The 19,089-nt window shown below is 39.3% G+C and overlaps 1 protein-coding gene across 3 annotated transcripts in view; it reads right to left on the bottom strand.

The window, feature by feature from the left end:
* The window catches only part of CASK (peripheral plasma membrane protein CASK), a 471,051-nt gene that overhangs the window by 356,650 nt on the left and 95,312 nt on the right, over positions 1 to 19,089 (bottom strand). Inside the window, exon 2 of one of the 3 annotated variants that reach the window (XM_067762338.1) lies at positions 8,820 to 9,106. The exons of 1 other annotated variant lie outside the window; for it this stretch is intronic. The gene's annotated coding sequence lies outside the window, so the exon portion shown is untranslated. The remainder of the gene's footprint in view (positions 1 to 8,819; positions 9,107 to 19,089) is intronic. One more of the 3 variants, XM_067762339.1, reaches the window with a different exon arrangement.

Below are 19,089 nucleotides of genomic sequence, written 5' to 3'. Positions count from 1 at the left end.
TAATACATAAATACTTATTAAATTTACAAAATTTTTAACTTATAAGATTTTCAATTATTTTCTGTTTCTGTCGTTTTCAGGTTAAACTCTTCATATACCGACGTAATGTAGAGCACCTAGAAATTAAAGTTTTGGGATTTTTTAACCTCAACAATGGGCTAATTTTAAACATTATATCGGCCATAATGAGCTATCTCTTTCTATTAATTCAATTTGGCCTAACAGTCATGTATGTATAAAGCTAATTATGAACAAGTAAGGAAGGCTAAGTTCGGGTGTGACCGAACATTACATACTCAGTTGAGAGCTATGGAGACAAAATAAGGAAAATCACCATGTAGGAAAATGAACCTAGGGTAACCCTGGAATGTGGTTGTATGACATGTGTATCAAATGGAAGGTATTAAAGAGTATTTTAAGAGAGAGTAGGCCATAGATCTATGGATGGACGCCATTTAGGGATGTCGCCATAAAGGTGGACCAGGGCTGACTCAAGAATTTGTTTGTACGATATGGGTATCAAATGAAAGGTGTTACTGAGCATTTTAAGAGGGAGCGGGCCTTAGGTCTATCGGTGGACGCCTTTTCGAGATATCGCCATTAAGGTGGGCCAGGGGTGACTCTAGAATGTGTTTGTACGATATGGGTATCAAATGAAAGGTGTTAATGAGTATTTTCAAAGGGAGTGATCCTTAGTTCCATAGGTGGACACCGTTTCGAGATATCGCCATAAAGGTGAACCAGGGCGACTCTAGAATGTGTTTGTACGATATGGGAATCAAATGAAAGGTGTTACTGAGCATTTTAAGAGGGAGTGGGCATTAGGTCTATAGGTGGACGCCTTTTCGAGATGTCGCCATTAGGGTGGGACAGGGGTGACTCTAGAATGTTTGTACGATATAGGTATCACACGAAAGGTGTTCCTGAGCATTTTAAAAGGGAGTTGGCATTAGGTCTATAGGTGGACGCCTTTTCGAAATATCGCCATTAGGGTGGGCCAGGGGTGACTCTAGAATGTGTTTGTACGATATGGGTATCAAATGAAAGGTGTTAATGAGTATTTTCAAAGGGAGTGATCCTTAGTTCCATAGGTGGACACCGTTTCGAGATATCGCCATAAAGGTGAACCAGGGCGACTCTAGAATGTGTTTGTACGATATGGGAATCAAATGAAAGGTGTTCCTGAGCATTTTAAAAGGGAGTTGGCATTAGGTCTATAGGTGGACGCCTTTTCGAAATATCGCCATTAGGGTGGGCCAGGGGTGACTCTAGAATGTGTTTGTACGATATGGGTATCAAATGAAAGGTGTTAATGAGTATTTTCAAAGGGAGTGATCCTTAGTTCTATAGGTGGAAAGAAGCCTTTTCGAGATATCGCCATAAAGGTGGACCAAGGGTGACTCTAGAATGTTTGTACGATATGGGTATCAAACGAAGGGTGTTACTGAGCATTTTAAGAGGGAGTGGGCATTAGGTCTATAAGTGGACGCCTTTTCGAGATATCGCCATTAGGGTGGGCCAGGGTGACTCTAGAATGTGTTTGTACGATATGGGTATCAAATGAAAGGTGGTAATGAGTATTTTAAAAGGGAGTGATCCTTAGTTCTATAGGTGGACGCCTTTTCGAGACATCGCCATAAAGGTGGACCAAGGGTGACTCTAGAATCTTTGTACGATATGGGTATCAAACGAAAGGTGTTACTGAGCATTTTAAGAGGGAGTGGGCATTAGGTCTATAGGTGGACGCCTTTTCGATATATCGCCATTAGGGTGGGCCAGGGGTGACTCTAGAATGTTTGTACGATATGGGTATTAAACGAAGGGTGTTACTGAGCATTTTAAGAGGGAGTGGGCATTAGGTCTATAAGTGGACGCCTTTTCGAGATATCGCCATTAGGGTGGGCCAGGGTGACTCTAGAATGTGTTTGTACGATATGGGTATCAAATGAAAGGTGGTAATGAGTATTTTAAAAGGGAGTAATCCTTAGTTCTATAAGTGGACGCCTTTTCGAGATATCGCCATAAAGGTGGACCAAGGGTGACTCTAGAATCTTTGTACGATATGGGTATCAAACGAAAGGTGTTACTGAGCATTTTAAGAGGGAGTGGGCATTAGGTCTATAGGTGGACAACTTTTCGATATATCACCATTAGGGTGGGCCAGGGGTGACTCTAGAATGTTTGTACGATATGGGTATCAAACGAAAGGTGTTACTGAGAATTTTAGGAGGGAGAGGGCATTAGGTCTATAGGTGGACGCCTTTTCGAGATATCGCCATTAGGGTGGACCAGGGGTGACTCTAGAATGTGTTTGTACGATATGGATATCAAACTAAAGGTATTAATGAGGGTTTTAAAAGCGAGTAGCCCTTAGATGTATATGTGAAGGCGTTTTCGCGATATCGACCAAAATGTGGACCAGGTGATCCAGAAAATCATCTGTCGGGTACTGCTAATTTATTTATATATGCAATACCACTAACACGAAAAAATGGGCGTGGTTATAGTCCGATATCGTTCATTTTGAATAGCGATCTGAGATGAGTGCCCAGGAATCTACATACCAAATTTCATCAAGATACCTCAAAATTTACTCAAGTTATCGTGTTAACGGACGGACGGACGGACGGACGGACATGGCTCAATCAAATTTTTTTTCGATCCTGATTATTTTGATATATGGAAGTCTATATCTATCTCGATTCCTTTATATATGTACAACCAACCGTTATCCAATCAAACTTAATATACTCTGTGAGCTCTGCTCAATTGAGTATAAAAATACCTCACAAAAACTGTTCATTATCTTTTTTTGACAGGACGACGCTGAAAGGTTAAGAATCTTGCGTAGCCGTAATAAGTCAAAGGCCGATAATAATTGAAACATTGCGCTGACTTAAGAATTTGAGCATTGTCTGAATAAAATAAAGTGAGCAACAACAAATAGCGCCACATATGAATAGTTTGCATAATTATGTAGAACCTTTAAAATAAGACGAAAACTTTTGAAGTCTCGTAATGATCTTTTGTAAATAATAGAATAATTTGTGCGATTTTAATGTAGGAGCTAAGACAGAACAGATTTTCAGCATATTGGAACAAACGTTAAGGCTGACGTTGATTACGGCCAGCAACTCAGTGGAACGCATTTGGTTAATTGTCACGCCTATTATTTGCAAATGAACTCAACACACTGTGAACTTTTGCGTTGATCAGCGCTGACGATAACAACTGAAAAATGTCGTATATATGTATGTATGTATAAAATCATTATTATAAATATACCTACCCAGTTAGCAAATTGGAAACTCTTTCGGAAGGCTATGTATAACAGATTGTAGACAAATTGGTTTAGCCATCTTCAACCTGTAATAAAGAAGACTTCTGCTGCCTTGCAGACGCTTTTGTCATACTTAACTTGAGCATCCATGTATGAACTGGACTCATATCTTTGAAGAGAGATCTGAAATATGCAAGATATATGTAAGACAAAACGAAGTACCTGCTGTCATCGACAAACGAGTCAGCGCATACGCGCCTTGGCAACCACGCTACTGTTGGCAGCCATAATTTCGAAATAGTAAAAGACTTCGTTTATTTGGGAACCAGCATCAACACTAGCAACATCTGCTCTGAAATACAGCGAAGAATCACTCTTGCCAATAAATGCTAGTTTGGACTTTGTAGGCAATTGAAAAGCAAAGTCCTCTCTCGGCAAACGAAAATCATACTCTACAAGTCACTTATCGTACCCGTATAACAGCAGATGAAGCGGCTCTGGGAGTATTCGAGAGAAAAGATATTCGAAAGATATATGGACCTCTACACGTTGGCGATGGCGAGTACCGAAGAAGATTTAATGATGAGCGTACCCGTCCTGCTATACGACGCAGAAGCATGGACCACGAGAACATCAGATGAAGCGGCTCTGGGAGTATTCGAGAGAAAAGTTCTTCGAAAGATATATGGACCTCTACGCGTTGGCGATGGCGAGTACCGAAGAAGATTTAATGATGAGCGTACCCGTCCTGCTATACGACGCAGACGCATGGACAACGACAACATCAGATGAAGCGGCTCTGGAAGTATTCGAGAGAAAAATTCTTCGAAAGATATACGGACCTCTACGCGTTGGCGATGGCGAGTACCGAAGAAGATTTAATGATGAGCTGTACGAGCTATACGCAGACATCAACATAGTCTAGCGAATTAAAACGCAGCGGCTGCGCTGGCTAGGCCATGTTATGCGAATGAAAGATTATGCTCCGGCCAAGAAAGTGTTTCTATAGGAACCCGCCTATGCAAGCAGAGGTAGAGGGCGGCCCCCACTCCGTTGGAAGGACCCGGTGGAAAACGATTTAAACTCCCTTGATGTGACCAATTGGCGCCGGTTGGCGGTGCGAAGGAGCAACGCGCGCCTTGTTGGACGGCCATAACCGTTTAGACGGTTAGCGCCAATTAAGTAAGTAAGTAATATGTAGTTTGTGGTTCAGTAACAGTATAAAGCCTGCTTAGCTTTTAGAGTCCCTAAATTGTGTTCTAATAGCTGTCCGCAGATCAAAGCAAAGCATCAAAGGTGTTCAGTTGTTTTTCAACCTCCCTTGGCCAAGTGGTAATGAATATGTGCGATTCTAAATTTTGAAAAGTGAAAGGTTCTTCACACGGTTTGAACATGTTCACGTGACAAACGCACAAGATCGGAGAATATCTGCGTAAGGGCATCTAAAATGTTTTGGTATTACAAATTGACGCCAGATTAGGCTGAATGTGAGCATGGTATTACCACAATTTGTTTTACCACCAAATGTAAAAACCGCAATTAAGTATGTTATAGAATAACTCCGTCCTTTTGGCAAATACTAGAAGTTTGGTAGGACCAAGCTTAATTTTTACTTCGAAATCTGGCAACTCTGCCGCCCCTAGCAGAACGTGCTCCACTGTTTCTTCCTGCAGCTCGCACTTCTTTAATCTGCTGTTACTGACGAAGCCTGAAGTAAAAGCATATGACGCCAGAAGGTAGTGTCCAGTTAGAATGGGCATCGTGAACCTTGAGTATACCGACGTAAGATTTGCACACGATCTTCGAAATTTTGGAGCCCCTGGACAGAAGCCTTACCATGACTGAAACCCGTCCGGCGTTTAAGCTCTGAAAGTATCTGAGGTAAGTTTGAGAGGGCGGGCATGAAATTTTTCACACCTGAAGGTGCATTGTAAATAGCCTTAAAGAGTGGCAGGTAGGCCACATTTGTAACTTAATCTCTATTGAACCCCCTGTATGAACTAACAGAAAACAGAAACAAGAACCCTATCAGAAACCAGAAATTTTATTTAAAAAAACCTCAGTCCCCTTGGATAATACTAGAAGCTTTCTAATGCCTCTGCTACTTTCTGCTTCTAGATCTAATATTTGTGCCACTCCTAAAAGCTGGTGCCTTAGCATTGCGAACCTCGTGATCGATCGTTTCCTCATCTGACCCGCATTTCCTACATCTGCCATCACTGAAGGCAGTTTCCAGTCAGAGCACCCATCATGACCCTAAAGCCTCTTTTCAATGCTGAGAGTAGCTTTATTTATCTAAGGTTGTAAGACCTGCACATGATTTTCAAAAATTTGCAGCCCCGGGTTTGGTTTCACGCATTTCCTGCTTGGTGGATCATGTGCAACTCTCGCCTTCTTTAAATCTCGCCCAATCTGATGGGAACGTCTACGCATATTTCTAAATGAACTGCCAGTGAAGTGAAGTAGATGAACTCGGCGAAGTGAGGAAATATTTACCAAAGGTGACCCAGCGAAGTCGACTACTGTTGTGGGAAAGTAGTGAGTAGGTTATCCTTTTGGATGGTAAGGTTTTCATTATCTGCGATCTCATCTGCTGGTAATAGATTTGGCGAGTATGTTTTTTGAGGGGGGAGTGCAGTTTTTCACCTTATGTTCTCTCTTGCTTTACCATCTGGACTATATGCAGTTTTTCGGCGTGTAGTAGTTTCGAATGGGGGAGACCCAAGAGAAGCGAACAAAACGCGAGTATTCGGATATAATAATAAAGTGCCGACCATTTAAACTATGAAGGTAAAGGCCAATCTACTATTTACTTACGTTTCTCTACAGCTCCAAATGTTTGCTGGGCATCTCAATTGTAGATGTAAATAAATTTGTTTGCTGCCACATCTCTACGTATGTAAGTCTCGATGTTTGTATACAAATTTTTGCAAATATTAAAGTAACAAGTAACAAAAAGTGTCTAAGTTCGGGTGTAACCGAACATTATATACTCAGCGTGAGCTTCAATTGTACATTTCATTTCAGATATATTACTTTTCTACATAACACGTGGCACCGCCCGTTTAAAAGAAAAATGTCTCCCCATTTCCTCTTACAGTAAAACTTGATAAGCGAAATATCATAGATTCAAAACTATTTTTTTGCTAAGTTATAGCTTATTATTCTAGTCTACGACCCTTTTAAACTTATTTTATATCTAAGTTGCCGTGGTCTTTAACCGATCACGTCCATTTTTAAACGGTTTTATTTAGCTTGACTTGACAGGCTGGTTGGTTGGATGGCTGGCTGGCACGAATTTTGTAATTGAAATTTAAGTAAATTCCCGATAAGCTACAAGGTTAAAACTTGAAATATAGTTCAGAACCCGATGACAATGCAATAATATGAGAAAAATCGCCGCTAGGTGGCGCAAGGATTGAGATATTCACAAAAATCGTATTTGTGGTCCTATTTGGCTCTTATTTGGAACACATAATACATACATGAATAGAAAGCGACATATGAAAAAAATCGACGCTAGGTTGCGCAAGGATCGAGATATTTACAAAAATCGTATTTGTGGTCTGATTTGGCTCATATTTGAAACACGTAGTACATACAAGAATAGAAAGCGAACTATGAAAAAAAATCGACGATAGGTGGCGCAAGGATCGAGATATTTAAAAAAAATCGTATTTGTGGTCTGATTTGGCTCATATTTGGAACACATAATACATACAAGAATAGAAAGCGAAATATGAAAAAAATCGACGCTAGGTGGCGCAAGGATCGAGATATTTAAAAAATCGTATTTGTGGTCCAATTTGGTCCATATGTGGAACAAATATTACATACAGTCCGGTAGAAGTGACATCAAAATATTTTGGAGTTGGAGGAGGGACAGGCATACGTGGCGCAGAGTCGAGTAAAGTCTTTGGAAAGATTATGTATTGAGGACTTATATTGTAACAAATTGTCAGGAAAGAGTCCTTGTAATAATGAGTCACTAAATGAACTAAATAGAATAAGAAATAATAGGCAATTAAATAAAGACTAAAAACTTGAAAATAAAATAATTAAAAAAAAACTTTTAATATTTAATTGTCTGATCAACGCCATAGATTGGTGAGGAGTGTGATGACTAGTACCTAGGACCTACCTAATTATTTTCTAGCTTTTAGTATTATTATTACTTCATGTAAGTATTGTTTTCAATAAAAGCGTTTAACTTAAAATTTTTTTTAAATTATTTTTTCTAGAAATATTTCCTGCTATAAGGAAAATATGTGTACCCAATTTTGTTACGATATGTAAATTTTTTTTTCGAATTATGGTTCCCGAAACATAGAAAATTGCTTAGTCATAAAAGGGGCGATGTCACACCCATTTTCAGAAATTAGAAGTTTTTCCTATTTATTGTTACAAATCCACTTGGGAAATGAAATACCATTGATATAAAGCTCTTTTTTGCAAAGATATAGCTTATTTTATTCGTCCACCAACCTTTTAAAAATCTTTTATATAAAAGTGGGCGTGGTCCTTAACCGATCTCGTAAATTTTTCTTCAAAGCATTTCTTATTGTAAAGGCAACCTCTATGCCAAATTTTTAACGATTTTTGATTTATGATTAATAGTATTTAAAAAATTGATTTTATCACAAGTGGGCGGTGCCACGCCCATTTTTAAATTTTTTTCAAATTTGTATCAAGAGTACTAAACACGCGTCAAATTTCAGCATTCTAGTTGTATTATTTATTAAATAATCAGGTTTTTTGTGTTAAAATGTTATATATATAAAATATGGGCGTGGTTATCATCCGCTTTCGCTCATTTTCAATACCAATCTATTCTGGGTCCAGATAAGCACGTGTATCAAATTTTGTGAAGATATCTCAATATTTACTCAAGTTATCGTGTTAAGGACAGACGGACGGACGGCCATGGCTCAATCAAATTTTTTTTCGATACTGAAGATTTTGATATATGGGAAGTCTATATCTATCTCGATTCCTTTATACCTGTACAACCAACCGTTATCCAAGCAAAGTTAATATACTCTGTGTGCAAAGCCATCTGGGTATAAAAAATATACGGTGTCATGTGCCTTTTGTGTTGATTTTGTTGTTACCATTGTTTTTGTTTTGCATTGTCATTGTTTGTTGTTGTTTAGCATCTTATTAACGTTGGTAAACGCAGCGCCTCTGGCGCATGCCCGTAATGAAACTACATATCTACCTACACACAATGATAATGAACGTACAGTGGGACGCAACGGACAACCGGCACATCCGCTGAAATTTCGCCACAAAAACAAATAAACTTAAAATTGTTTTAATGAAGCAAATGCAACGAATTAATTTCTAGTCCGCTGCGCACTGCTGATTTAAACGTAGAAATAAATACCCATTCTCAAAAAAAAAAAAAAAAAAAATAAGATACCAAAACTGAACACAAAGTACGGTAGAGCTTACTTGATAGCTGGTATAAAACAAATAAATACACATAGGTAGATACTTAATCAAGAAATTTACATATGAGATTCATTTACATACTTACGTACATCTGATTTCATACACATCCGGCTGTGCAACGAAGCGTAGCATTGCAAATCACTACATTGTACTCTTACTACACCCAGGAGCTCGACATTATGTGTGTGTGGGTTGATCTTAATCGGACACACTGCCAAAAAAACATATCCACATCCATCCAACATCAGACCCGCTTACTCGTCATAACCGCAGTCTTTGCCACAGGGCGCTATTCGTCAGCAATCAATAGGCAACCGACGCCAGACGGGCAACCAGTGACCCATCAACTCGAGTTTGAGAAAGCGTTGAAGGCTAAAATTAATTACATTTAAAAATGAAAGAAAATAATCAACATTTGGGAAATTAGTTTTCCACAAGGCGCTGTCTGCTGTTTGTTTTACTGATATGTACAGTGCAGCTAGTAGATATGTATGTGGGAATGCGTGTATATGTGTGTATATATCCGTTAGTCTGTAGGGCTTTTAATTAGGGCGAGTCATTATTGGAAGCCTATCAAAATAACGTTGTTTCAGTGCCTCGTCAACCAAAAGCACCGTAAGCTATATAAGTACTCGAATAACTCGCTACTTACTTACCACAGACTACCTCATTTGTTTTCTACATAGTTCGATGCATAAGTTTTCTTGTTTGGGGCTGAGTGATCCCTTCTAGCTAAAATTTAAATAAAGAAATACTTGGCGCTATTTACCTTTGAGCAGATTCAGGCCGAGCTGCTCTTGCAATTTGCGTCGTCCCCAAAAATTTGCGGGACGCGACCTACATGTTTTAAGTCGACTCCGACCGGCATCTGGAAGGCAGATGAGTTTTCACTTTCTCGGCATTCTGTCATGGAAAGATTCTCAGTGAAAACTCATATGCCTTCCAGATACCATTCGAAGTCGGCGTTAACATATGTAGATCGCGTCGCGCAAATTTGTAGGTGCTCCTTACATGACGCAAATTAGAAAATAAGTTCAGCCTAAAATCTTTTCGGAAGTTATTACGCCTTATATTTTTTTTTTTTTTGTAATAAAGAGCAATTTCTAGGTTTTTTCATACAGAGTACATGTTGGGATACCGAAAAAGCTCCGTTCCGGCACACGAATATAATGAAGTGAAAATTCTAGCTTAAACACGTAAAGCGTAGACACGACGATATCAGGCAAGCAGCTCAAGCGCGGGGGTTGCAAGTTGGAAAGAGCCATGTATCGACACTTGAACAAAATATGGTCGGAGAAGCGCATGTCTCATACATGGCTCCATCAAAGATTATTGTCTGATCAAAGATCAAAGATATCTATCAGTCTATTACAGACTTGATTTTCTATATAAGCGAAATCCCATTGTCTCTGTATAGACTACAAAGCAGCTTTTGACATCACCTAAATGATGCTTCGTCTGACATTGAGTTCGCTGCGAAGCTCATACAACTTTGTCAAACGACAAACGATGCTGATCAACGCCGTGAAAGGACCTCCCGAAATCAAAGATAGCTTCAAACAAGGGGGTTTCTTATCTTCAATGACGAGGATGTGAACAATCAAACGAACCCTTCTATTCGCACTGCCTTAGTAGATTAACTATGAAATTATAGTGCGATTTCTCAGTTAATTTTGGATGAGTCTGACCACGGGTAGTATGTAGCTATCTTTAGGCTTGTTCTGGGTGCTGGAACTGTCTGGGCTAGAAGTCCGGTTAAACATTAGACATTGAGAAAACTCGTTCTTAAAACTAGGTATGAACTCAAAAATGGTCAATTGATTATTCGATACAAAGACCTTCTTGTTAATTGCGCAAAACTTTGACCATAGCTTGCTTCGTTAACTTCAGTTTCGCCTCTTTATTTTGGGTAGCCTGTTCTACTTCCCCTAGCGCTTCTATTTCTTATCTACTTCGTAATCAAATTCTTGTGGATCAAAGCTTTCTCCCGCTCTTATTGAAAACCCCTTTACACATATGTATGTATGTTTGTACATTAATAGATGTGCATTAAAACGCTTGCTTTCATAGATTTACTAGCATTTCGTGCCCATTTGTATGACGAGACGGCACTGCTTTTAAGATGCTTAGCAAATATTTAGAGGGCCAATCATTAAAGGCGCCGCGTTTGATTTTAGTTACCGCATAAAGCAAATCAAGGGTCATATATGCACATGCCTAAATATAAACGTTCCAATGTAGGTACATGTAATTATATCTTAACTCGGGACGCTGCTATGGAATATCAAAGCTGACGACATTCGCATGCTAGTTATACTCACTGTCTTGCAGATGTTATCCCACCAGCTGTTATAGAGTAAAGCTGACGAAGTCAGGAGTCTGTTTGTATATATTTAATAGAATCTTGTATATTTACTTTGTATATATTTCATTTAATTGTTATCATCCTTCTACATTTACTCAGTGTGGTGCAAAATTGACAAAGGATGACTAGCCAAGTATATATGTACATATGTATGCACCATACTCCGGGATTATAGGGCTTTTCAGCGTAGTAAAAAAACTAGTTGATGCTTGTAATGATGTTGAAACTCTTGTTTTTTGTTTTAGTTGGAATTTAAGTTAATATTTTAAACTCTAACCCCAGCCATGGAGTATTCATCATAATCATTAATTGACTGTGACGTAACTTGTTTCGCGATATCTGACGACAAATGGAAGCACCAAGAGGGATCAAGTCGCCAAAGGAAATCAAGTATTCCTCCATCTACATAGCACCCATGGTGCCATATTTGCATGGATTATCTCTATTCTCTTCATTAGAGTCATGAGCACAACCCATGATCGCTATCTCTGGAACCCTTCAAAAAGAGAACGTGTAACAATCTCCCAGGGCCACGCACATTTTTTAGTTTTTTCATAATTCTCGTACTTTTGCCTTCCATAATAGCTGTGTATTTTTTTACATCTATATACATATACGCTTAAACTTTATATGGACTGTTAAGCGTTAAATTTTATCTAGTCTTCTGAAATTGCTGCGCAGAAAATTATTACTCCTAAATTTCAATACGCATTATACTCAGATGCAAAATGTGTGTCTATGTTTAACCTCTACAAATAGTGTGTGTCCACTATTCACCGCAACCGTTTCAGCTATAGGTTATACACTATGGCCAACAGAGGTGTGTGTCTCCGCCTTTCGGTACACCCTGTTCTGTAGCTAGTTATTTACTGCCACTAGATGGATCTCCTAAACATATCTAAGTGAGGATAAGCGTTTTTTTTTACCCGCAAACGAAGACGTATATACGTGTAAAAAAAACACGGCTAATATTAATGTAGTTACGGACCATAGATATATTTCCAGTTCTGTTAAGATTAAACCTTTAAACAACAATTTTTTTTTTAAAGTGCGCGTTGTCTTTAGCCGCTTTTGTTCAAATCTCCATATAATACCAAGGACCATACTTCTGCCAAGTTGTAAAATGATACCAATGGCTTATGATCTACGGCTTGCAAAGCTTATACATTTTCTTCCGAAAGATGTAGGCTCTGCCACGCCCTATTTTTGAAATAGAGTCAACCCACATATCAAATATTATCACTTAATCGGACTTTGATAATAAGCTACATATCTCATTTTTTCAATTTTCGAAATTAGATATCAATTTTTTTTACCACAAGGACAACTTCTATGCTAAATTTCAACATGATGTCTTGCCACGCCCATTTTCCAAAGTTTTACGAATATTCAGTGATTTGTCAAAACGCCATATATAAAATTTCATCACATAATCGGTATTTGATAAATATTTAATTTTCCATATCTAATTTTTTTCATTTTTCGAAATTTCGATATCAATTTTTTTAAATGGGTGTGGTTGTCAACCGATTTTATTTTAACACAGTGTATATACCCGAGGCAAATATGCCCGTCGTATGACTAAAACACCCAAATGATCCAGGAATTGCGTAGTTAAACTCTTTCAAGGATTTTCCGGCGTCATTTTTAGCTTCTCCAACTCAATTGTCAACCCCACCTACCCATGGTGAATCCTGTTTATTCAAAAATCGAGGCCCTGGATATCCCAAGCTCCTCATGGAACTAGGCGGTGAGTGTTGTATGGCCTTGAAGGTGCAATGTGGTTACTTTAAATCATTCCCGAACCATTTGGGTTTGTACCTTAATAGTGCTTGTTACCGTAACGGATCGGCTCTATATCCGGCAAAGGACAATTAGCGTCGATAAAACTCCCCGACGTCATAAAGTCAACCCACATATAAACTGTCATCACTTTATCGGTCTTTGTTAAAGAATTTAGGAATTTTTCTTTTCGATGTTATTCTTCGCTTTCGCCCATATTCAATACCAAATTTTCTGGACCCTGGTAAGTCAGTGTAACCAATTTCGTTTTAATGGAAATACTCATTAAAAAAGCTTATCAGGAATTTTCAAATAACTCTTTTCATTATCAGATATGTCTTCTTTCGTACTTAAACTTTCTCCAGCCGATTTACTATGTTTTCCTATATTCATGAGTACATACGTACGCTTTTGGCTAATATAATATTGATCAACTTTCCCTGACGAAGAATAGAACCAAAACAAAAATGTGTAAGAAGCCAAAACGTGCTAATATGAAACGTTTTGCCGCATATATAAATATATTTAGGGATCCACACAATTACATTTGTTCGTACATATGTGTATATCGTGTTGTAGGAAGGCTTCATTCATTTTGGATATGATTCGGCGCTGGTGTCGATGAAACCCGCCAAGCAAGTTGGTGGCATACAAAACTATACGATAGTTGATGCCAGCTTTACTTATGGGACCCTCCAAATTCTTCTAATATATATATATAAATCCAGTCTCATAGGGCCCACAAATCAATTAACGGCCTGGCCTTTAGACTATCAGCTATAATGAAATTTTAAATGGAGAAATGCTCGACTATAATAAAGTCTTAGCTGTTGTCATTATTGTTGTATGAGTGATAAAGACAACCCCAAGGTTTGGGGTAGTGTTACATTTCGGAATCAGTGAGACGTCTTACCTTGCTAATCTGCTCTCCGTAAGCTGCGTGGCATCTAAAATGTAGAGAAGTAAGCTTTTGTTCCTTACGGCCGTTTTCACCAACTCCATATAAGTTAGGGTTGAAATGTAAAATAATTAATCCTTCAAATAGTTTTTTCTTTTTCATCAACACAGGATAACCTACCCTCTGTAAAAATCGATGGCGAATTCACGTTAAATATATAAAACAGCTGATTTTTCCGAGATATCGCCATAAAGGTGGACTAGGGGTGACTCTAGAATGTGTTTGTACGATATGGGCATCAAACGAAAGGTGTTAATGAGTATTTTAAAAGGGAGTGGGCCTTAGTTCTATAGGTGGACGCCTTTTCGAGATATCGCCATAAAGGTGGACCAGGGGTGACTCTAGAATGCGTTTGTACGATATAGGTATCAAACGAAAGGTGTTAATGAGGATTTTAAAAGGGAGTGGGCCTTAGTTCTATAGGTGGACGCCTTTTCGAGATATCGCCACAAAGGTGGACCAGGGGTGATTCTAGAATTTGTTTGTACGATGTGGGTATCAAATGAAAGGTGTTAATGAGTATTTTAAAAGGGAGTGGGCCTTAGTTCTATAGGTGGACGCCTTTTCGAGATATCGCCATAAAGGTGGACCAGGGGTGACTCTAGAATGCGTTTGTACGATATGGGTATCAAACGAAAGGTGTTAATGAGGATTTTAAAAGGGAGTGGGCCTTAGTTCTATAGGTGGACGCCTTTTCGAGATATCACCATAAAGGTGGACCAGGGGTGACTCTAGAATGTGTTTGTACGATATGGGAATCAAATGAAAGGTGTTAATGAGGATTTTAAAGGCAGTGTGCCTAAGTTCTATAGGTGGACGGCTTTTCGAGATATCGCCATAAAGGTGGACCAGGGGTGACTCTAGAACGCGTTTGTACAATATTGGCATCAAACGAAAGGTATTAATGAGTATTTTAAAAGGGAGTGGGCCTTAGTTTTATGGGTGGATGCCTTTTCGAGATATCGCCATAAAGATGGACCAGGGGTGACTCTAGAATGTGTTTGTACGATATGTGAATCAAATGAAAGGTGTTAATGAGGATTTTAAAGGGAGTGGGCCTAAGTTCTATAGGTGGACGGCTTTTCGAGATATCGCCATAAAGGTGGACCAGGGGTGACTCTGGAACGCGTTTGTACCATATTGGTATCAAACGAAAGGTATTAATGATTATTTTAAAAGGGAGTGGGCCTTAGTTTTATGGGTGGATACCTTTTCGAGATATCGTCATAAAGGTGGACCAGGGGTGAATAGAGTTTGTTTATACGATATGGGTATCAAATGAAAGGTGTTAATGAGTATTTTAAAAGGGAGTGGGCCTTAGTTCTATAGGAGGACGCCTTTTCGAGATATCGCCATAAAAGTGGACCAGGGGTGACTCTAGAATGCGTTTGAAAAATATTGGTATCAAACGAAAGGTGTTAATGAGTATTTTAAAAGGGAGTGGGACTTAGTTCTATGGGTGTACGCCTTTTCGGTATATCGCCATAAAGGTGGACCAGGGGTGACTCTAGAATGTGTTTGTACGATATGGGAATCAAATGAAAGGTGCTAATGAGGATTTTAAAGGGAGTGGGCCTAAGTTCTATAGGTGGACGCCTTTTCGAGATATCGCCATAAAGGTGGACCATGGGTGATTCTAGAATTTGTTTGTACGATATGGGAATCAAATCAAAGGTGTTAATGAGTATTTTAAAAGGGAGTAGGCCTTAGGAGTATAAGTGGACGCCTTTTCGAGATATCGCCATAAAGGTGGACCAGGGGTGACTCTAGAATTTGTTTGTACGATATGGGAATCAAATGAAAGGTGTTCATGAGGGTTTTAAAAGGGAGTGGTGGTAGTTGTATATGTGAAGGCGTTTTCGAGATATCGACCAATATGTGGACCAGGGTGATCCAGAACATCATCTGTCGGGTACCGCTAATTTATTTATATATGCAATACCACTAACAGTATTCCTGCCATGATTTCAAGGGCTTTTGATTTCGCCCTGCAGAACTTTTTCATTTTCTTCTACTTAATATGGAAGGTGTCACACCCATTTTACAAAGTTTTTTCTAAAGTTATATTTTGCGTCAATAATCCAATACAATTACCATGTTTCATCCCTTTTTTTCGTATTTGGTATAGAATTATGGCATTTTTTTAATTTTTCGTAATTTTCGAAATCGAAAAAGTGGGCGTGGTCATAGTCGGATTTCGAATGTTTTTTACACCAATACAGATTGAGCTCAGATAAGTACGTGAACTGAGTTTAGTAAAGATATATCGATTTTTGCTCAAGTTATCGTGTTAACGGCCGAGCGGAAGGACAGACGGTCGACTGTGTATAAAAACTGGGCGTGGCTTCAACCGATTACGCCCATTTTCACAGAAAACAGTTATCGTCATAGAATCTATGCCATACCAAATTTCACAAGGATTGGTAAAGTTTTGTTCGACTTATGGCATTAAGAGTATTCTAGACAAATTAAATGAAAATGAGCGGAGCCACGCCCACTTTGAAATTTTTTTTTTTTTTTGTATTTTGTTGCACCATATCATTACTGGAGTTGAATGTTGACATAATTTACTTATATTCTGTAAAGATGTTCAATATCTGTTAAAATTTGACTTTTAACAATTTTTTTTTAAAGTGGGCGTGTTCTTCATCCGATTTCGCCAATTTTTATTTAGCGCACATGTAGTAAGTAAGAGTAAAGTTCCTGCCAATTTTCATCATTATATCTTCAACGACTGCCAAATTACAGCTTGCAAAACTTTTAAATTACATTTATTCTAAAGTGGGCGGTGCCACGCCCATTGTCCAAAATTTACTAATTTTCTATTCTGCGTCATAAAGTTAACCAACCTACCAGGTTTCGTCGCTTTATCCGTCTTTGGTAATGAATTATCGCACTTTTTCTGTTTTTCGAAATTTTCGATATCGAAAAAGTGGGCGTGGTTATAGTCCGATATCATTCATTTTAAATAGCGATCTGAGATGAGTGCCCAGGAGCCTACATACCAAATTTCATCAAGATACCTGAAAATTTACTCCCGTTATCGTGTTAACGGACAGACGGACGAACGGACATGGCTCAATCAAAATTTTTTTCGATACTGATGATTTTGATATATGGAAGTATATATCTATCTCGATTCCTTTATACTTGTACAACCAACCGTTATCCAATCAAAGTTAATATACTCTGTGTGCAAAGTGTCTCTTCTCCGCTGCTCGTATGGACATATCGGTAGACATAATGATTGATTTGTTGATGTGCATACGAGTCACTGCTTAGTATCGGCTTAGAGATGGTAGTACCCCTTAGTGTTGCTAGTATACGACACACTGCTCTCCACCTAAGTCTGATCGTTCCGATCAGACAAATTTCCTGATCTAAACGCCGCTAGCATCTCCAAATGTACCACTCTTCTACTTCGTGGTTTCCCAATGGTTTGTATGCGGTAGATTGTGTCACTGATCTTCTTCACAACTATGTACGGGCCTTCCCGACTGCACCGAAATTTGGATGGAACACCTTTCTGCCGGTGAGGATTGTATAACAGTACCAAATCTCCCTCCAAGAAACCTTCCGAATTATTGTTCTCATCGTACCTGCGTTTCATCTTACTACTCATTATCCTGGATCGTTCCCTCGCACTCTGTGGTTTGGCCAATGAACAACTACTTCGCAGAGCTTGATCTTGACGGATTGAATTTGCATCATCAGTATCGTCTTGACGTTTCACAATAGTAGTGCGCGCTGGCTTGAAACCACCCTTGCATTCTTTCTGGAATATTCTTTCAGTCGTTTTAGAGCGTCCATTAGGGTTTGTCAATGCCAGTGTTTTTCTCGAAGATATCTTTGGTTTTGATTTGTTTGGCCCATTCGTTCCATCAACCCTTGCCCGGTCTGCTGGCTTTGACTTTTGTGGTTTTTGTCGAATCTCTTTCATTAATGCTGAACCCTTTTTCCAAGCTGAAGTTAAGTGGCACATCCTGGTTCTCATAACGCATCACCCTTCTCTGCATATCGATCTTGATGTCATGGTCAACCAAGAAGTCCACTCCCAATATGACTTCATCAACGATCTCCGCCACAACGAATTTGTGTACAACTGTGACCTTTCCAATTAAGACTTCACATATCACTTCTCGCTGGACTTGCTTATACTCGCCAGTGACCGTACGCAACCTTGCTCCAGGTAACAGTTTTACTCTCCTGTTGACCAAGACAGATCGGATTAAGGAATGAGATGCACCCGTATCTACAGTCAGTACACGTTCTTTGCCATCGACATTCCCTCTGACGGTAAGACTGCTTGATTTTCTTCCAATTTGCGACACAGATATCACAGGGCATTCAATAGCTGGGGCAAGTTTTCGATCTTTACATCTGACTCGCTCTTGCTTATCTCCTCCAGCTTTGCGTTTACGGCCACCCAAGTTGGAACTACCAGGACCGGTGTTGCAATGACGAACAATGTGAGCTGGGTTACCGCCCTTGAAACATTTCATAACTTCACCATTTTTCTGTTGTGACCCCTCAGTGCTTCCAAAATTGTGTCTACCCTGTCTGGCCTTTCCACTTCCACGCGATGAGCTTTGTACGCTGGCCTACTCAAAAGTGAGGCTGTTTCCTGAGTAAGTGCATGCGATACCGTTTCAGCAAATGTTAGTTTTGGATTCGCATATGTAGCTCGTTTCGTTTCAACATCTTGTATGCCATTTGTGAAGCTCTGAATTTTTACCCTCTCGGTGTATTCCACGGGTGCGTCGGTATTTGCTAGATGGGCCAGTCTTTCGACATCCGACGCAAACTCCTGCAAAGTTTCATTCGCTTTTTGGTAGCGATTTTGCAACTCAATTTGATATATCTGTTTCCTATGCTCGCTTCCGTAACGTCTCTCAACAGCGGCCATCAATGCTTCATAACTGTTCCTTTCGTACTCTGGAATAGTCTCAAAGATTTCAGCTGCAGGTCCTTTCAATGCCACGAACGGTGCAGCAACTTTATCTTCAGCATTACAGTTGTTCACTGCTGATGTCTTCTCAAATTGAAGCCTAAAAACCTGGAAGCGAATAGATTAGTCAAAAGATGGAGTTTTCACCTTCGGATTGCTTACTGAAACAGCTGGGCGATTAAGTTGCAACTCCTGTATACGACCTCTCAAAGCATCCACCTCGGCCTCGATTTTTTCCTCAAACTGCGTTATTTTCTCGTCCATACGCGCTTCGAGTTTTGATGACATACGCGCCTCTTGCG

This window comes from Eurosta solidaginis, chromosome 1, assembly GCF_040869045.1.
Source record: "Eurosta solidaginis isolate ZX-2024a chromosome 1, ASM4086904v1, whole genome shotgun sequence".
Classification (NCBI taxonomy): Eukaryota; Metazoa; Arthropoda; class Insecta; order Diptera; family Tephritidae; genus Eurosta; species Eurosta solidaginis.
Note: the sequence above shows the minus strand (reverse complement) of the source record. Positions and strands in the feature narration are given on the sequence as shown.